This window comes from Sus scrofa, chromosome 8 (assembly GCF_000003025.6).
Source record: "Sus scrofa isolate TJ Tabasco breed Duroc chromosome 8, Sscrofa11.1, whole genome shotgun sequence".
NCBI classification, from domain to species: Eukaryota; Metazoa; Chordata; class Mammalia; order Artiodactyla; family Suidae; genus Sus; species Sus scrofa.
The window spans coordinates 1,581,600-1,599,748 of NC_010450.4; the positions used below are offsets into that span (position 1 = coordinate 1,581,600).

The 18,149-nt window shown below is 62.8% G+C and overlaps 1 protein-coding gene across 10 annotated transcripts in view; it reads left to right on the plus strand.

Moving 5' to 3' along the window:
- Window positions 1,570-18,149, plus strand: part of SH3BP2 (SH3 domain binding protein 2) — a 35,870-nt gene continuing 19,290 nt past the window's right edge. The window contains exons 1-4 of one of the 10 annotated variants that reach the window (XR_002346533.1): window positions 1,570-1,703; window positions 2,071-2,184; window positions 17,120-17,169; window positions 17,935-18,075. The gene's annotated coding sequence lies outside the window, so the exon portion shown is untranslated. The remainder of the gene's footprint in view (window positions 1,704-2,070; window positions 2,185-17,119; window positions 17,170-17,934; window positions 18,076-18,149) is intronic. The other 9 variants (XR_002346532.1, XR_002346529.1, XR_002346531.1 and 6 more) reach the window with 9 other exon arrangements.

Sequence of the window (18,149 nt, forward strand, 5' to 3'; positions counted from 1 at the left end):
CCCAGTGCCACACAGAGGGGCAGACCTTGGCCTCCCACCTGGACAATCCAGCCTCGGTGCGCTGGCCTTCTGCCCTCCCCATAGCCTCTTCAGCCGCCAGCCAGATCCTATCCTTCCCCTGTTTACTGCTTCCTGGGCTCTGGGACCAAGGATCCCAGCCCCCTCCTCAGGCCTTTCTCTGGAAGCTCCAGTCCCCTACAAACGTGCCCGCCGTACTGCTTCTCCCTGGGACACCTCCTCCCTATCTCCACCACTCACACCGCCCTTTAGGACGCCCCTCCAGGAAGCCAGTTCCTCCCAGGAAGCCCTTTCTGCAAGATCTGACAAGCTCCCTTTCCCCCAGGGCCCTGCCCCTTAAACAGAGTGATCTGCGTCTAAAGCTGGACTCATGTTCCCCATCCCCCCACAACTTCTGGGAAGGACCTTGGTTGGGAGCCTCCCAGGAGGCAAAATTAATTTATTTACTTGTTTATTTTTGGTCTTTTTAGGGCCACACCTGGGGCATATGGCAATTCCTAAACTAGGGGTCTAACTGGAGCTACAGCTGCAGGCCTACATCACAGCGACAGCAACGCCAGACTTGAGCTGTATCTTCGATCTACGCTACAGCTCAATGCAATGCCAGATCCTTAACCCACTGAGCGAGGCCAGGGAACAAACCTGCAACCTCATGGTTCCTAGTCGGATTAGTTTCCCCTGCACCACAAAGGGAACTCCCAGAGGCAAAATTTAAAGTACCCTGTTTTCTGGGCCTCCCAGTGTTGGAATCAGACCCCTGGGCCAAGAGAGTCCAGACCTGGTACAAGGACTGTGTCCTGGCTTCAAAGTGGCGGAAAAATGCCCTAGAGACTCTTCTGAAATAAGGGCCAGGTTCCGAAGTTTGGGTTCCCAGCAAGACTTCTTCCTGGGGCAGGGGAGGGGTCATCCCATGCCCCTGTCCCTCCCTTCCAGACCTGAGACCAAGGAGGCAGGGATGGGGTCCGCGAGGGACATGGCCTCCTCCTACAGGATCAGGATCAGCGGGTTGGAGGACGACACCCCCTCCGGTGGGGCCACCGGCTGTCATTGAGCAGGACACGCACTTGCATTTACTGAACCCTAGAGGGTGCCTGTGCAGGGATGGTGGGTCCACACGTGCAGCCAACTCCTGCCTTCTCCTCCTGGGGAGCAGGAGTGTGGAAAGGTGGGAGACCCCCAGACTCTGAGGTCCTGATCCCCACCCTGCGCCCAAACCTCGAACCCCGAGGACTGCGGGCTGCATCGCGTCCTTCAGATCGCAAAAGGAGTCGGCGAGGTGGGCCCCGGGGGCCAGAGGACTCGGGCCGGGTGCGTGGGGGTGGGGGAGGGGAGGAGACTAAAGGGGCAGGGTCGTTTCGAAGGGGCGGGGCCCGGAGCCGGGCAACGCGGCGCCGGGCGGGAGTGGGCGGGACCAGGTCGAAGGGGCGGGCCGGGAGGGTGGGGGCGAGGCGCGGAGGCGGGGGTGGGCGGGGCCCGACGCGCTGGGGGACTGAGGGAGCCGGGCCGGGGGGGCGGGGCGGGGCAGGAGCCTGTGGGGGGCGGGGCCAGCCAGGAGGGGCGGGCCCAGCTCCGGGAGGGATCCAGCTCCTGGCTACCTCCCGGCGGGCGCGAACGCCGGGCCGCCGAGGCGGGATCCGCTGCCGGACGCAGGGCCCTGACGCGGGCTGGGAGCAGAGCCTCGGCAGGTAAGGCTGGGCGGCGGGCATGGACGGGAGGGGCGCGATCGCGTCCGGAATCCCAGGGGCCAGGGTCCTCGCTGTAGGACGCGCGGGGCGGTCAGTTCTAGCGCCCGCCCAGACTCGGAGCACCACTGCCTGAAATGAGCGGGTTCGAGGTGTGCCTGGGGTGCACCCTGGAGGCCTAGGGGCGGGGGGCGGTGGCGTTGTATCTGTTCCGCACCCCCACCCCGTCCCTCTAGCCCCCACTTCCCTAGCCCCCTGGGGCTGGCCGACGGCCGCAGGCCCCATTACACGTACGCGACCGGCCTCTGAAGGCCCAGGCCCGGAATTTGCCTCCACCTCCTCCCGGTAATGCAAACTTTCCTTCCCTCAGCCTGTGTGCCGCGGAGGGTGGAGAAAAGCCGCCTGTTGGAGAATTCACACCGAAGTGTGAGTGACTGATAGCCCCATGGCCTAGGGGTGTCTGCGACTCTTATTCTGGGGAACAGTGAGTGTCTGGGGGTTGGGGACAGCCTTCCTTCCACATGTACCCGGCCCTCCCAGCAGCCCAGCTCTTTCCCTGCTGCTCCTGGCCTCTGCTTCCCCTGGTGAAGTGTTGATAGTCGCTGTGGCTGGGGTTCTGAGCTGGCCTGTTGGAGCAGCGTTCAGCCAGAGCCCGCTCCCTTTGCCACCCTGCGGGACCCTGACTGCCTCACATCTTCCCTGAGTGCCTCACTTTGCCCGTATGTCAGCTTTGGTGACTTCTATACTTGCTGGTCAGGTGGCCATGCTGAGTAAAGTGCCCCTTATAAATGCCCTTGGCCTGGGTTGGGGGGTCTGTGTGGGACCTCTGGGATTGCATGTTATCTGACGATGACACGTGAAACGAGGCTCCAGCACCGAAGGGGCTCAGGAAATGTTGCTTTGCCATAATGATGAGAAAATGTGAGAATATTTTGAGCACAGTCTGATGACCAGGGGGCACGGCAAGTCCTGGAGTAGGGGTAGGTTTCCAGGTTTAAGTCTAGCCCAGCACTGATGCAGTGTGGCCCTGGGGCAGCCCCCTGGCCCCGGCTCTGTGGGACCAGAGGAGGGGACTGGGCTCTGTTACCCGCTGGCCCTCCTCCACTGTGACTTGTACCCAGGACACCCCTGCAGAGGGCCCTCCAGGAGCCAGGGCTCCACTCTGGGTGGGCCAGGGGGCCAGGATGGAGGCGCCAAGGGGTAGGGACCCCGTCAAATTCCACTTCCTTGCACCCCGACTCTGCCACTTGGCTGTGTGTGGGGCACACCCTAGCCAGGGGGACAGGCAGAACAGATGGGTAGATGGCCGAGTCTAGTCCCCTTTGGCTGTTTGGAGAGAGGGGTGCTGATACAGCCTAGCCTTTTTGGGGGGCGTCCCCCAGGCCTACAGGCTCAGGGAGGAACCCGACGAGGAGGCCAGCCTGGGAAAAGTAGGAGGATGGGTGACTCCAGGCTGCCCTTGGCCCTTCTTGTTCACGTGGACAGAGGAAAGTGAGGTGCTGAGTCAGCCCCCATCGCCCCCCCAACATGGATGCACACAAGCTTGCAGGCCTCCATGTGGGAAGGCTGAAGGGGTGCAGAGAGACAGTGGCCCAGCCTTTGTCACAGAGGGGCTGGGTTCTGACTTTGAATCTGGCAGCCACCATTTACCAGCCGGGTGATCTTAGATGGCTGTGACTGTCCAGGGGCTGGTGGTGGCACATGGTTAGTGTTCAGTGACAGTGAGCTGCTGCTGGGGGTGATTTTCCTGGCCCCGAGGGCTTGAGGACAGGGATGGTTGGGCCTCCTGGGCTTGGGAGTGGGGGTGGGGCTGGGCCTGGAGAGGCCTGGGGCAAAGGTAGGCTCCCAGGTCCCTGCCTGCTTGGGTCTCACGGCAAAGGCCCAAGCCTCTCAGGAGTGGCCAGGCCCAGGGAGGTACCTGGGTCCTCCTGGCTTCTGTCCTTGACGCCCTATTATGGGACACCTGCCCTCTTCTCACTGGCTGGCTAGAAGGTGGCCTCAGGAGTTCCTGTTGTGGCTGAGCGGGTAATGAATCTGACTCGTGTCCGTGAAGATGCCAGTTTGATTCCTGGCTTCGTTCAGTGGGTTGGGGATCCCGTGTTGTCATGAGCTGCGGTGTAGGTCACAGACGCAGCTTGGGTCCCATGTTGCTGTGGCTGTGGCATAGGCTGGCAGCTGTAGGTCCGATTTGACCCCTAGCCTGGGAACTTCCATAGGCCACAGGTACGGCCCTAAAAAGCCAAAAAAAAAAAAAAAAAAGTAGGTGGCCCCAGTAAGAACCACTCAGTATGTGGTTCTTTAATTACCCCAGGGAACATGGCCAGCACTAGGTCACCTGACCAAGGGAGGTGGGCTACGGGTGGCCAGTGCATGAGGGCTTGCAGTCCGGAGGAGAGCTGTCTGAGCCGTGTGGACGGCCGCGAAGGCGGGAACAGACTGAACCAAAGGCTGGCAGGGGGAGGGTAGCAGACCAGTTTGACCAGAGTGACCTGGTGTGCACAGGATGTGGTGAGGGGGTGGACGGGCCAGTGGATGAAAGTGCAGAGGGGCCTGGGAGGCAGGGCGAGGGGGGCTGTCAGGAGGCTGAAACCCTCCCCCACATAGGTGACCTGTCTCTGAAAGGCCTCTAGTGGCCCTGCAGTCATCCAAGGGCTGGGGATGGTCACACATGTGGGGACCTAAGTCCCAGAAGTGGGGGGCACGGAAGCATTCTGGGCTCTGTAGCCTCAGGCACGCAGGTCCAACAGCACCTGCCACTTGGTCACCCTCTTTACTGTCCCTGGGCCTGGGCACTGGAAAGCGGCCAGGGCGATGCCCGGAGACATGGCGCTGCCTCTCAGGGAGACCTGAGCCTCCTCAGCGAATTGCCCTTCCCGACTATCAGGCGATGAAAGCCTGCGGCCCTGGGCCATGGGGCAGATGTGGGCTCGGGAGCCTGTCTCCTGAGCTGCACCTGAACTCCAGGAGCCATCTAAGTGAAGTGCAAGCCCAGGCTGGGCCCTGGTGAGGAAGGGGGTCTCACGGTGCTTGAAGTGGCGCGGGCTCCCAGGCGATGCCTAGGTCCGCCCACCTCCCTCTCCTGAAGCAGCAGGACTTCTGAGAGTCCCGCCTGCAGGTGAGCCCCTGCCCCACTGGTCATGATCCGCACTGGAACCTGCTGGCAGGACTGGAGCTTCTGTCACCCATGACCCCAAGGTCCAGAGATGACTGACCCTCGGCCCACGTGGCTAGCTAGCCATGGCCTTGCCAGCTGGCCTCCTGGAAGGGTGTGGTCTCAGTCGCCTGAGGCAATGCCCTGGGGAGGTCAGCGGGGCCTGGGGGGATGGCAGGCCACCCTGGTGGTATCCGTACCCTGTTCCCTGCAGCTGTGCTCTGATTCCGAGAAGTGCCCTCTGCTTCCTTGTGAATCAGATGTTTATTGTGTGCTGGCTGAGCCCAGGGTTGGGGCGGCCTACTGCCAAGCTTGCTCGTTCCAGGCCACTGGGTAGGGTGTGGGGCGTCTGCCTGCTGGAGCCTGCAGAGAGGGGAGGTCCCTACGCCCAGGGTGCGCCAAGATGACGGGTGACAGCCCTGAGGTGGCGCCACACATGCTGGGACAAGGGTGGGCTCCTGGTGGCTGACAGCTGAGCCAGCCTGGGGAAGGCTTCCAGGGGCTTCTGGGCGCCAGCACAGAGGCCCTCCCAGGAAACAGAGGGAGCCGCGTTTCCTCGCTGGAGCAGCCTGGACCCCTTCATGTCCAGCGACTCTCCGGACGTCAGGTCCCTCCCGTGAAATGAGGTAAAAGCTGTTCTAACTCACAGTATCCTCGGGAGAGCTAAGTGAGATGCGGAAAAACCCGCACTGTGGATTCTCCAGCCCTGTGGGGGCCCCGTCAAGGCCACACCCTCAGACCCAAGCTGGGGCCTCCTTGCACTTGACCCTGCACTTAACCCTGCACAGACCCCGCACAGACCCCTCACAGACCCCGGCACTTAACCCCGCACAGAGCCCAAAGCTCCATTTGGCAGGTTTCCTATAGCCTTGCCCGAGGGCGTGTTGTAACCCCAGAGCCTGTTCCATGGCCTTAGAGAGCTGGGTGTCCTCACCCCCTGGGCTGCCTCTGTGGCCCCACCCACAGCCCTGGGCCCGGAGCAGCCCGCCTGGCCCCCACCCTGCACTGCTGGCTGCCCCTGGCAAGATGAGGAGAGGTCTGGGATCAACATAGGGCCTGGAATGGCAGAGGAAGCCGTGGCTTGGCGCCAGAGACTTGGGGGCCAGGGGCGATATCCACAGCCCACTTAGGGCCCCGGCTCGGGCCCTGGCCTTTGCCCCTCCACCCGACCCTTGCCCCTGGGGCGGTGGTGGATCCCCTTCCAGAAGCTGCTGCCCCCCAGGCCTCCGCTCCTCTCGTCATGCTGGGTGCCCTTTGTACCAGACCCTGGGCCAGGCATGGATAGGTGGCAGCTCAGCTCTCTGCCTCAGAGACAGTTTAATAAAAGGCATGGGTGTCTGTCCTGCTCGGTGCTCAGGGACCTCGCTGGGCCCTGTCCCCGGCCTCCCAGAGCTAAGTGCTCCCTTTAAGCCCCCAACCTGTGCCCTGTCACCATGTTCCTCTGTCTGCTTCTCCCTGCCCAACTGGGGGCTCATGAAAGACAGGGCCGCCCCTGAGCACCTGTGCCCAAAGTGCCCATGGGCACCTGGCCCCCAGGAGGGAGGGCCCCCTGCTGAGCATCCCAAGAGCTCCTGGAACCCAGAAGCCCTGCCAGCTGCAGGCGGGCGCGTTCAACTCCCGCTCAGCATCAGAGACGGAGGTGCCATTGGGCAGGCCTCTGCTGCCCGCCTGGTGGGCGAAATTTCTGATCAGATCCCAGTGGGTGGTTGTGCTGCGGCCTCACTCGAACCTCTGCAGGTTGCCATCAGGCTGCCCCTTTCCCTGGTCCTGGGGTCCAGCTGCTGCCACCCTCAGCAGTCCCCACTCCAACCATGTGGTCTCAGGGGCCCCTGAATGGTTCAGACAGGGAGACGGAGGTAGGGAGTCTGCGGCGCCCCACTCTCGGGCCCATTCCTTTCTCGGTGGCTGTTCCTTCCTAGAGACCCATGCTGGGGCCTCGACTGGGGTCATCCTGGGCTCCCCCTGAGCCACTGGCCACAGTGGGGACCTCGTCTTTGGGTCCCAGAGAGCCAGTTCTGGAGGCGGGGCCTGTGAGGTTAGAGGTGCAGCCAGCAGGAGAGCAGTGGGAAGGATGCTGACGAGTGGGGCTGGGAGCCCTGTGTGGACAAGTGGGAGGAGCAGCCCCCGGGCTGGAGCAGGGCAAGACTCTCAGGACGCAGCCCTTGCCTTGTCCCTCGAGGACTGCCCGCCCCAGCCCCAGCCGCTTCCCTTCTACCTGAGGCCAGAGAAGGAAGGCCCTTCCCCAGCAGGCCCTGAACCACGGGGTGCCCTCTGGCTGGTCATGAGCTGGGTTTGAGGATGGAGTGGCTGACTCTCTGCCCCTCAGTGTAAGATGAGTGGTGGCTTCCCACATGGCCCTAAACCTCTAGGAGTGCAGCGTGGCCAGCAGGGGCTGGGGGTGGGGGCAGGATCCCCGAGAGCAACTCGGCTGTGAGCTGGATGTGGCAGAGGGCTCCAGCCCTTGAGGTCAGTGCCAGGCCACTGCGGCCCCCTGCTCACCTCCAAGAGCTGATGGTGCTTGGGGATGGAGCTGTCACCCCACTCTGTCTTAGGACCTTACTGGTACTGTGCTGCACCCACCCAGCCACCCTAACCCCACAAGGCCCTCCCCCCACCTCCCGACTTCTCTGGAATCCCACCCAGGAAAAGGACATGCCGCTCTAGGGGACCCCGCCCCCCCCACTCTGCTGCCTGGCATGGACCAGGGCCGAGGCGCCCAGGGCTGGCTCCTTGCCACCCAGGGTAGCTGCTCAGGAGAGGCCATAGGGCAGGAGACTCTGGAATAACGTCCCTTTGGGGCCTTGCCAGGACCGGCCTGACAGAGGAGAGTGTCAGGAGAGCCCCACACTGGGCACAGGCCTGGGTTCTGGCCCGGTTCAGTGTCCCTGGTGTCCACTTGCTATAAAATGGAGCAAGGGTGGACTCTCTCTGACCACCGCCATCCCGGGGTCCCTGGGCCCCAGCCTGGGTTTGCCACCTGGGATGGGAGCTCTCTCAGATCAGCCTTCCCCCTGAGGTGACCAGGAGGATGAAGTACTGTGGTCAGTGGTGGCTGTGCCAGCTCCGGGGGCAGGAAGTCTCTGGGGAAGGAAGAGGGTTGAGGAAGTTACCCCGCTGCCACCACCTCCGCGGATCTAGGAGGCCCTGCCTCCAGCCCAAGATTCCTGCCAGCCGAGTGCCCAGGGCCAGCTGTTCCAGGGTTGAGGCCATGGAAGCAGGAAGGGGCAGCCCACCCCAGGGGCCTCCCTGTCGACTCCCCCACCACCTGCAGGACCTGCAGCCCCCCACCCCACCCTGGGACTGGGCCAGGGCTGGGTGTGGGGACGGGTGCAGGCAGTGAGGCAGCAGGCGCCGTGCTAGCCCTTCCAGCGGCCAGAGTAGTGTAGGAGGTGCTGTTTGGGACACCCAAGGTGGGCCTTTTTGGGGTGGGAACAGGGAGGGGCCAGGTTGAGGGGTTTGGCTGGGTGCTGGCCTGGAGGCTCTGAAAGGGTGGCCGCGAGAAGGCAGAGGGGCCCTAGGAGAGGTGGGGCCTGAGGACATGGAGGGGTTTCTGAGCAGGGTCTAGTTTGTGCTTTCAAAGCTCACTCTGGGGTGTTGAGATCACCTCCCAAATACCCCTGCACCAGCGGCTGTGAAGCGGCTAGGGTGAAAGCAGGGGTCTGGGACCTGCCGGAGGGCCGGGTGTGGTGGGGGCGGGGGTTTAGCGGGCCCGGTGGAGTCGAAGGCAGGCCTGCTGAAGCTGGGGTCTGGCTCTGGCACTGACTCTGCCCGCCGACACCCCACCCCACCCCATCCTCTTGCTGGCTTTTCTGGCTGACGGTGGTGTGACCCTGTGTCTGGCTTCCTGAGCAGGGGAGGGTGTCTTTGCGGTACCGCCGAGCCTAGGGTCTCCCCACCCCACTCCCTGCCTCGGTACTGGCGGCCGCAGCCAGTCAGCAGGTCCCCAGCCGGGAGAAGGCCTTAGGACTGGCACTCGGGAACTTGGTCCCCGGCTCTGCTGACCATCAGAAGCCACCTTGCCTCGGGGAGCCTGTTTGGCCGAGGTTAGATGAGTGTTTGCTTCGTCCTACGGGGCAGATGGCAGGGTCAGACAGGCACTCTCCGGTGGGGATCCGGTGAGGCTTGCTGAGGCTGCTGTGGTTGGCGGGGTAAGAGCTCAGGCTCTGGTGGCAGGGGGCCCTGACTGGAGCCGTCCACCCTCGAAGGGCCGGGCCTGGAGTCCCCAGGGCCCTCCTGCCCTGACTGTGGCATCAGTGTGTCTCCAGGTGACCCGAGCTTGCCGAATGGGGACAGTGGGAGGCGGTCAGGGAGGGGGTGAGGTGGTCGAACGCCAGGGGGTGAGGCCTTGAACCTGAAGCTAAGCGCAGTTGCGTTTGAGGGTCACCTTAGCTGTGGCTGGAACAGCGGCTCTGTGGGGGGTGGGGTGCAGGGTCCCCCAGGGCCACTGACCTTGGGCAGGGGACAGTGTGCAGGATGGCAGGGGGGCTGGAGGGAGACCCCTCCTGCCCCCTGTCCTGTCGGTCAAGGTTGCCCAGGAGGGCAGGGGAGCCCGGCGCTGGGCCCACCGCCAGCCCCTTCTCCCCACTGGGCCTCCGAACAATAGGGCAGTGTGAGGGCGTCTGGGAATGGTGAAGCCAGCCAGGCCCCCCGAGGCCCATGCTGGGGGGCTCGGACAGGAGCCAGCGGCCATGAGTCATCGGTCCAGCCTGGACCCGGGCTTCCCAGGCCAAGGAGGAACAGCCACTCTCAGTTCCCCAGCCCTGGGGCCTGGTCTGCTCCTCCTTCTCTTGGCCCTCTGTCCATGCCTCCTCCTGCCGCCTCTCTCTGGCCTCCTCCCTTCTGGGCCTGTCTCTAACTCCCGGCCTCTGCCCAGGCACAGACCCAGGCCCCAGCCACGGGAGCTGGGCAGAGGGGCTGACCTGTCACGTGGTGCCCCCCTCTCCCAGCCTGTGGGGGACCCCAGGACATAGCCAGCGAGTGGGCAAGACCAGGCCCAAACATGAGCTCTCCTGAGGTCTCAACTTTATCAAGGAATAAAAGGTGACCAAAAGCAGAAAACTACACAATAGAATTAAAAACTCGGAGAGTGAAAATTAATTGACAGCATCAAAAAAAATGTTGGAAAACTGCTTAAAAATATTAATGTTAGGGATAAAAGGATAAAAACAAATGGGTTAAAACTGACGAGAGACTGGAGTTCCCGTCGTGGCTCAGTGCAGACAAATCTGACAAACATCCATGAGGACGCAGGTTCAATCCCTGGCCTCGCTCCATGGGTTAAGGCTCTAGCATTGCTGTGAGCTGTGGTGTAGGTCGCAGATGTGGCTCTGATCCTGCATTGCTGTGGCTGTGGTGTCGGCCAGAGGCTGCAGCTCCGATTTGACCCCTAGCCTGGGAACCTCCATATGCCACGGGTGTGGCCCTAAAAAAAAAAGAACTGACAAGAGACCAAACCCTAAAATACTGAAGTGAAAAGAAGGCGGGAAGGGCCTTGTGGTATAGACTTGGCCTTGACAGGTTCTGGCCTGTGGCAGGGTGGGCAGATGGTAAGCCAGGTTCCTGGACAAATGATAGTCCAGGGACCCCCCCCCCAGAGGTATATTCTATAAGGAGCCCAGCTTGGGGGCACACCTCATGCCCCTGGGCTCTGGTGCCCTTTGGCCTAACCCCAGAGCCCTGACCTGGTGAATGCTGTAAGGGACCCAAAGGCTTTATGGTTCCTGTGGTCTGAGGGAGGCCACCATGGCACGAAAGGTCCTAAAGAGATGAGTAATGGAACAGATGCTACTGCGGTCAAGGCCAGGGTCCCTGGTGGCCCACCCTGGGGTGTTCTGGCAGGTGGTTGTCTGTGCGCAGGGCTCATACAGCTGTCCTGACCTGACCCTGGCAGACAGCAAGTGTCCCTGCAGTGTGCCTGTCAGGGTCACCCTCTGGTCTCCACTCTGGCTCCTTCAAGGAGCCGTGGGGGCTGGATCTCCCTGGCTGCCTCCTCTATTCTGACGCCAGTGTGATTTTGAATCCCCACTGTGTTCCCCTGTTGTCATCTTGCCCTGGTGTTGGGATCTGGGCTGGGTGCCCTCCACCCACAGAGGCCCTGAGACCCAGTGCTGGGGCGGCTGTCTGTGGTGGGGTTCCTGGGACCTGCCTTCTTTGGGCCTCAGGGTGCTCTGACCAATGAGCCCAATGAGGGATGTGTGAAGTGCGGTTTTTTTTGCCTTTTCTAGGGCCGCACCCATGGCACATGGAGGTTCCCAGGCTAGGGGTTGAATCAGAACTGTAGCCGCCGGCCTACACCACAGCCACAGCAACTCAGGATCCAAGCCGCATCTGCAACCTACACCACAGCTCACGTCATCGCCGGATCCTTAAACCACTGAGCGAGGCCGGGGATCAAACCTGCATCCTCATGGATCCTAGTTGGGTTCGTTAACCGCTGAGCCACGAAGGGAACTCCCGAGTGAAGTGATTGGTACCCGGTCCCCAATGCAAAGATGCGAAGCTGGGACTGAAGTCCAGGCCTGACTGATGCCGTCCACGCCCAGCTGGGCGCGTGGCCCTGACAAGTGGTTCTGGACCAGACCTGCCTCTGTCGCTTCTGTCTGGAAGTGTGTGCCTCCTCTCGGCCCAGCCCCAGGCCCTTTGCACAGACTCTTTCCTGTCCAGGACACTTCCCATATGGTCTTGCTTGGCTCCGGCATGTGGTGCAGGCTGATGTGTCACCATGTCTGGGTGGAAGTGTTGTCACGGGGATGTGAGTCACAGGTGGCTGCCTCCCCAGCACGTTGGGAGCCCCGGATGGAGGGCAAGGCCAGCTTGGGTCGGTGGTAAAGGGTACAGTGTTTGCCGGCAGGACTGCCCCCCGCCCCATGCCCCAATACTGGGGAACTGGCAGCGGTGAGCAGGGCTCTGGATGGGGCTTGCGGCTGGGAGAGTCTCCTGACCCAACTTCCCCTGGGCTCTGGATACAAATCAAAGCAGACCGAGTTCACAAGCACAGGCTGGCCAGTTCCTGCGTCCCCCACGTGGTGTGACCCGCCCTGGGGCCCTGGCCTTCTGCCCAGAGCCCAGGGCCCTCCTTCAGCTACCTGCTGGGCTGGTGGCTTCTCCACCAGGTGGGAGCCAGCATCTTCCCCAAGGGCGGGTCCTGAGGCTTCTTCCCCGTAAGGGCCTCCCTCAGAGCAGGCGTGGGAATGCCGGGGTTCCTGCTGTGGGTGCAGTGGCCCCACTCTGGGCCACACAGGCGGTGCTGGCTGGGTGGCTGCTGCTGCAGCCCACTCAGCCTCACTTCCTCATTGGGAGAGCAGGGGCCATGGAGCTGACGCCTTGGCACTGCGTAGGCATTCCTGGAGGGGGCTCTCTGCCCCTGACCTGGCCTGTTGCCTTGGCCCTCCTGTCACAAGGGGTTGACTGTAGGCAGGAGAGTGGCCCCCCAGCCTCGACGACCCCCTGGCTTAGTTTCAGCAAGTGGGGAGTCGGTCCCATATGCAGTGCAGGAAGGGCCGGGCAGCAGAAGCCTGTGCTCTGAGGAAGCCATGGTGACGTGACCCAAGGGGCCTGTAGCAGCCGCTGGGAAGGGGTGGAGCAGGCTGGATTCGGGGAAGTCCTGCCCTCTGTGGGTTCATCGTCTGCCGGGAGTCAGCCTGACTCTGACCTCAGAGGAGACGGTCTCTGTCCTTCTGGGCAGCCTGACCAAGGGGCTCGGCGGATTCCCGCCCAGCCACACCCCTTGGCGTGGAGGGTGGGCAGCAGTGTGGAGCAGCCTGGTCTGCCTGGGGATGCGCCCCCCTGGGCGCACAGGATATGAGATGGCATTTTCCGCGCCCCACACCTGCTCCGCCGATGGTGGTTGCTGGCCTTGTTTGTGGACAAGGACACTGAGGCCGGGAGAGGTCAAGTGGCTGGCTGAGGTCACTCCGGGAATGCCCAGGCCTTGCTCAGTGGGTGCTGGAGCCCCCGCACTAGGCATCCATCTCTGCAGCCGGAGGCCCCGAGGGACGGAGACGTGGGGCTGATGGGGCAAGAGGAGAGGTTTAATTCAGCAAGTGAGCTCCATTGGTTGGTCCCATGCAGAGCAGGGGGTGTCTAGCTAATAGGGTGGGATCTGTTCTTGCTGCAGGAGGTACCCAGTGCCAGTTTCATGCTTGGCCTACTGCAGGGACAGAGACCTGGATGGCTGTCCCCGGGAGCTATGTGGCGTGGAGGGGCAGTCAGCAAACTGAAAATGCGGTACCAGTCAGCATGCAGGAGGGGCATGAGCGGGTGGAGCCAGCCTCTCTGTGGAGCTGGGGGGGGGGGTCCCCGCATGTGGGCGGAGCCTGTGTTGGCAAAGGGCAGGGCTGCGGGCGGCGGTGGGTCTGGGGGGGCCGGAGGGGCAGGAGGGGGAGATGTTGCTCCAGGCCGCACACACTGCCAGGGAAAGACGTCGGTCGCCTGGGCGTGGAATTTCCAACCCCGGGGATGCGGCTTGGAATAGGGCCAGCGGTGGGCAGGGAGGCCGGGAAGCTCGGGGTCCAGACCCGCAGGGGCAGGGTGGGCAAGTGTGGCCTGGCTTTGAGCAGGGGCGGTTTAGGAGGTGGTCCCCTTGACATGACCTGGATGGCCGTGGCCGCCAGGACCCCACGGGAGCTGGGAGTCCGGAGTTCACGTGAGGAAACAGGCTCAGCGTGGACCAGGACCGAGTCTGTCCTGTCCCCACGGAAGCCTGTACTGGAAGCACTGCTGTACTGTCACTGCGCCGTGTTGCCCGCCAAGGTCAGGTGGGCAGGAGCATCTGAAGGGGAGCCGGGGTTGGGGGGGCAGCGCCCTGTGCCCCGTGCAGGGCCCGCGGCCTCGGGGTGCCCATGCTGGCGGCCGTGAGCCTCTCCGGGCCAGGCGGGGTGGGGCTGGCAGAAGGGCAGGCTGCCTTGGTGGGCAAGGGACCAGGAACATGGGGGTGGACGTGCCCACACGTCACACTCTGGAGCGTTTTTTCTCGAGCAGTTAAAAGGTGGAAACTTGTCAGTGTCATGATGAACTGAAGTGTGAATCCTGAAACGCCTCTGCTGGCTTGTGGTTGAAGACGAGAGTGGTGATGCCAACCTGTGCTTCCCCCAGACCCGCCCACCCCTCACCAGGGCCCATCACGGACCCTGCCCCCCAGGACGCTGGCCCCGGGCCTGGAGTCCCCCACCCAGCTATCCTCCCAGGAGCCCTGCCCTCTCCAGGGCTGCGTGCCTGACGCCTGGCGCCTGGCGCAGGCCCCTGGGTGGCCTTTCTGAGCCCCGCCGTGCTCCGCATGCTGATCCAGCCCCCAGCCCCGGCCCCTGAGAGATGCTGCCCAAATTGGGAAGGTCTGCTGGAGGCCGATGCCAGGCCTGGGGAAGAAGGCCCTGCGGTGCTGTGGGGCTGGGGGCCTCCAGGGATGTGTGTGCTTTGTGAGTTCCCCACGGGGACCCAGTGTTCCAGATGGAACCCGCACCTCTGCCCCTTGGCCGTCCCCTCAGATGGCCCCGCGTGTGCCCCTTTCTGCACCTCCTCTCACGCCCTCACGCCTCCACCCCAGGCAGCCCTGAGAAGCACCTGGTGCTCTCTCCTGGGCCCCAGCACACTGCCGTCTTCTGGGGACGCTGGTCTGGCCTGTTTCGCAATGAGCAGACCCCAGTGCTTACCCAGAGCCGCCAGCACTGGTGGACCGTGCCAGGCAGGGGTCCTGGGGCGACAGGACGTTGCCGCAGCTGCTGGACATCAGTTCTTGTTGGGGGTCGGACTAGCTCCGCATCACAGTCCTTCACGCTGGCTCTGCGGGACGTCCAGGCGTGGGCTGGTACAGCCGTGTCAGGGTACAGCCTTGGGTGTAGATGTGATGCTGAACCCACCTGTCTCTGGGCCCCTCCTGTGGGCCGGGCACTGACATGGGCTCTGGGGATTCATGGGGCCCAGGCCCAGGGGGTGCTGGGGGGACACAGGTGACAGGCTCGAGGGCAAGGCTGTGCCACTGACTTGGAGATTTCAGAGAAGGGGTGAGGTTCTGGGGGTTCTGTTCTCCAAGGATGAGGGGGCCCTTCTCGGAGAGGGTACAGGTGGAGGTGGAGGAGGCTGGCAGCTCCTGGGAAGGGGGCACGGTGGGGCGGGGGCACAGGCCCAGAGTCGAGGGCCCAGGGCAGTGAGCAGGGGCCACACCCCACGCCCTCAGCCAGGGAACCAACCTGGCCTCTGCTTCCTGATGGAAAGGGCTTGCCAGGGGCCAGGAGTGGACCCAGCAAGTCTGGCGGGTATGGGCCAGGTATGGCCTCTGCCCTGCCCACCCTAGGGGGCGGGTGGTGAGCCAGGCCCGCGGGAGGCCGTGGATGGTCAGGGAGGCCAGCTCAGATCCAGCCTGTCCGGCCAGATGCACACCAGGGCCTCACACAGAGCCAGCCTCACCCTGCAGGACTTGACACGGAGGGCAGCGGTCTGGGGAAGGATCCCGGCCCTCCACGGAAAGGTTCCCGTGGCTGCCCTGACGAAGTACCATGCTGGGGACTGAAAAATCAGAGATGTAGTCTCCCAGTCCTGGGGGCCAGACTCCAGAATCGAGGCGGCCCAGAGGCTCTGCGGGAGGCTCCTTTCTGCTTCCTTGCCTCATCTAGCTTCCGGTCAATGCCAGCAGCCCCAGGCTTCCTGGTTTATGGCCACCCCACTCCAATCTCTGTCTTCACCCGTCCTCTCTCTCTCTTTCAATTTTTAAGTTTAAAGCATATGGCACGACGGCTTGATGTGCGTGCATCGTGAAATGATTGACAGAATGGGATCAGCTCTCGCCGTCTTTCACGCAGATACGATAAAAAGAAAAGAGGTGCTCCCGTCGTGGCTCAGGGGAGACGAATCTGACCGGTGTCCATGAGGACGCAGACTCGATCCCTGGCCTCACTCAGTGGGTGAAGGATCCGGTGTTGCCGTGAGCTGGGGTGTAGGTCGCAGACGAGGCTTGGATCTGGTGTGGCTGTGGCTGTGGCGCAGGCTGGCGGCTACAGCTCTGATTCCATCCCTGGCCTGGGAACCTCCATATGCCATGGGTGTGGCCCTCAAAATATTAAAAAAAAAAGACAAGGAGGAAAATGTTGCTTCTGATTCCTCTCTTTACAGCCTCCCTGTGGCCACACAGCAGGTTACCTGTCACCACGTTGTGGGTCCTATCCCTAGGACGTTACCTCCTAACTGGAAGTGTGGGCCTTTGATCCCTTCCTCCAATTCCCCCGCCTTCCACCCTCTGCCTCTAGCAACCATAAGTCTGACCTCTTTTTCTGCGAGTTTTTCCTTCTCTTTTGCCTCTTACAAGGAGGCTTGTGGAATTCCCGTCCTGGCTCAGCAATAATGAACCCCACTAGCATCAGGAGGATGCAGGTTCCATCCCTGGCTTCGCTCGGTGGCTTAAGGATCTGGCGTTGCCGTGAGCTGTGGTGTAGGTGGCAGAGCAGCTCAGATCCCACGTGGCTGTGGCTGTGGTGTAGGCCGGCAGCTGCAGCTCTGATTCGACCCCTCGTCTGGGAACCTCCATATGCCATGGTGGGGCCCTAAGAAGACAAAACAGAACAAGTCAGAAAACAAACAAAAAGGACGCTTGTTGGATTCAGGGCCCATGTTGTGGTCCTTCACTCCACAGGCAAAGCCCCCTTTCCCAGTGAGGCCGTGACCGTAGTTCCCGGGGACTAGGACTCAGACATCCGTCTCTGGGGCCCCCATTCAGCCCACTGCCCTGGGCGGGACCCTGCCTCTGTGCCACCCGCTCCCTTGGCCCAGCTGGATGGTGCCCAGGACTCAGCTCCCAGACTCCTCACAGCCCTGTGCAGGAAGAAGGCAGGGAGAGAGGCTCAAAGAGGGGAGGGGCTGGGGCCTGGGAGGGTGGGGACTGAGTAGGTGGGTCCGGGCTGCCTGGTGGCCCTAGCCCTTTGTGAGGGACTGATGCAAAGTGCCTTATTTTGAGACCTTGAGGTTTTCACCAGTGGAGGTGCCAGTCACCCTTCCTTGGGCCCAGGGCCCTCCCTGAGCCTGGCAGGCCCTCCTTGGCACCGAGGCGCCAGGCAGGAACCAGGCTGGACCCTGGAGCCCTGGGTGACTGTGGAGGGACCAGGTCTGGGTTCCTGGGAGTGTGCTTCCAGCCCCCACACCTCTGTTCCTTGGTCACCAGCCTGGTCAGTTCCCTCTTTGAACCCTGGTGTCTCTGTGGCCGCTGCACACGTGGCATCTGCCTCACTCCAGAGCAGGCTGAGGACCCCAGGAACCCAGAAGTCTCTCCCTCCCTCTTTTTCAGGAGGACTTTCGGCCCCTGCCCCGCCCTGCTGGCTCGCTCCACCCACCCTGGTAAGTGTCCTGTATCTGGCATGATGGGTGGACCCTAGGCCTGGAATTTGAGGCAGCCACCCTGGGAGCTAGGGGTGAGTGGGGTGGAAGACCCCAGCCCCAGCCCCGCCTACTGCTGGGACGCTGGTGTGGGGTCCCCTCTGCAGTTGTTCCCATCCCAGCGAGAAGTTCGGGGAGCTTTGGAGGAGAGAGGAGGGCCTAGACGTCCTCTTTCTGGAACAGCGTTCTTTGCTGCACAGATGAAATGTGGCCTTGGGAGATGGGAGGGCGCGGAGTGCAGGGACCCAGGGCTCGCCAAGCAGCCCAGGAAGCCGGACCTCAGTCTCCAGAGGGAAACGAGGGGCAGAGGTCAACGCGGGTCTGACTACCACGTAGTCCCCGTTCCTCTGCTTGGGGCCCTGACTCCGCCGTGGCATTGCCGTGCTGTGCCAGGGCTCCAGCGCCTGTGGCCCTCTGCCTGCTCCTGCCTCTACTGGGGTTACGTGCTCAGGGCTCTTTGGGGGCAGAGGCAGGGGCAGGGGAGGCGCAGACTTCGGCCTCTACCCCAGGCCTCCTCATCCATCCTTCCATCTGTCCCTCAAGTGGGGGACATCCCAGGGAGAGCTGGACGCTCCCGGTTCCTGGCAATCTCTTCATCTCCATGCCTGCAGCCCCCCCACCCCGCCGCCACTGCCCAGCCTCCCTGGGCTGGTGCCTTGCTGCTCTGCCTTGACTTCCTCATCCCACCCCCGTCCCAGTCAAACATGGCCCCCTCCTCTGATTTAGAGCCTGTTGGGCACCCCCTCTGGTCCCTCAGCCACTTGAAGCCCCAACCCCAGATCTGCTCTGCTGACCTGTCCCGGCTGGTCCCTGTCCCGGGGGCTCCTAACCTGCTGTTTTATCTCAACCGTCATCATCCATTTCCAGGTGAGATAACTAAGGCTCAGAGAGGCTCAGTCAGTATCCTGAGGCCCACAGCTGGCAAAGGGCAGAGGTGGGCT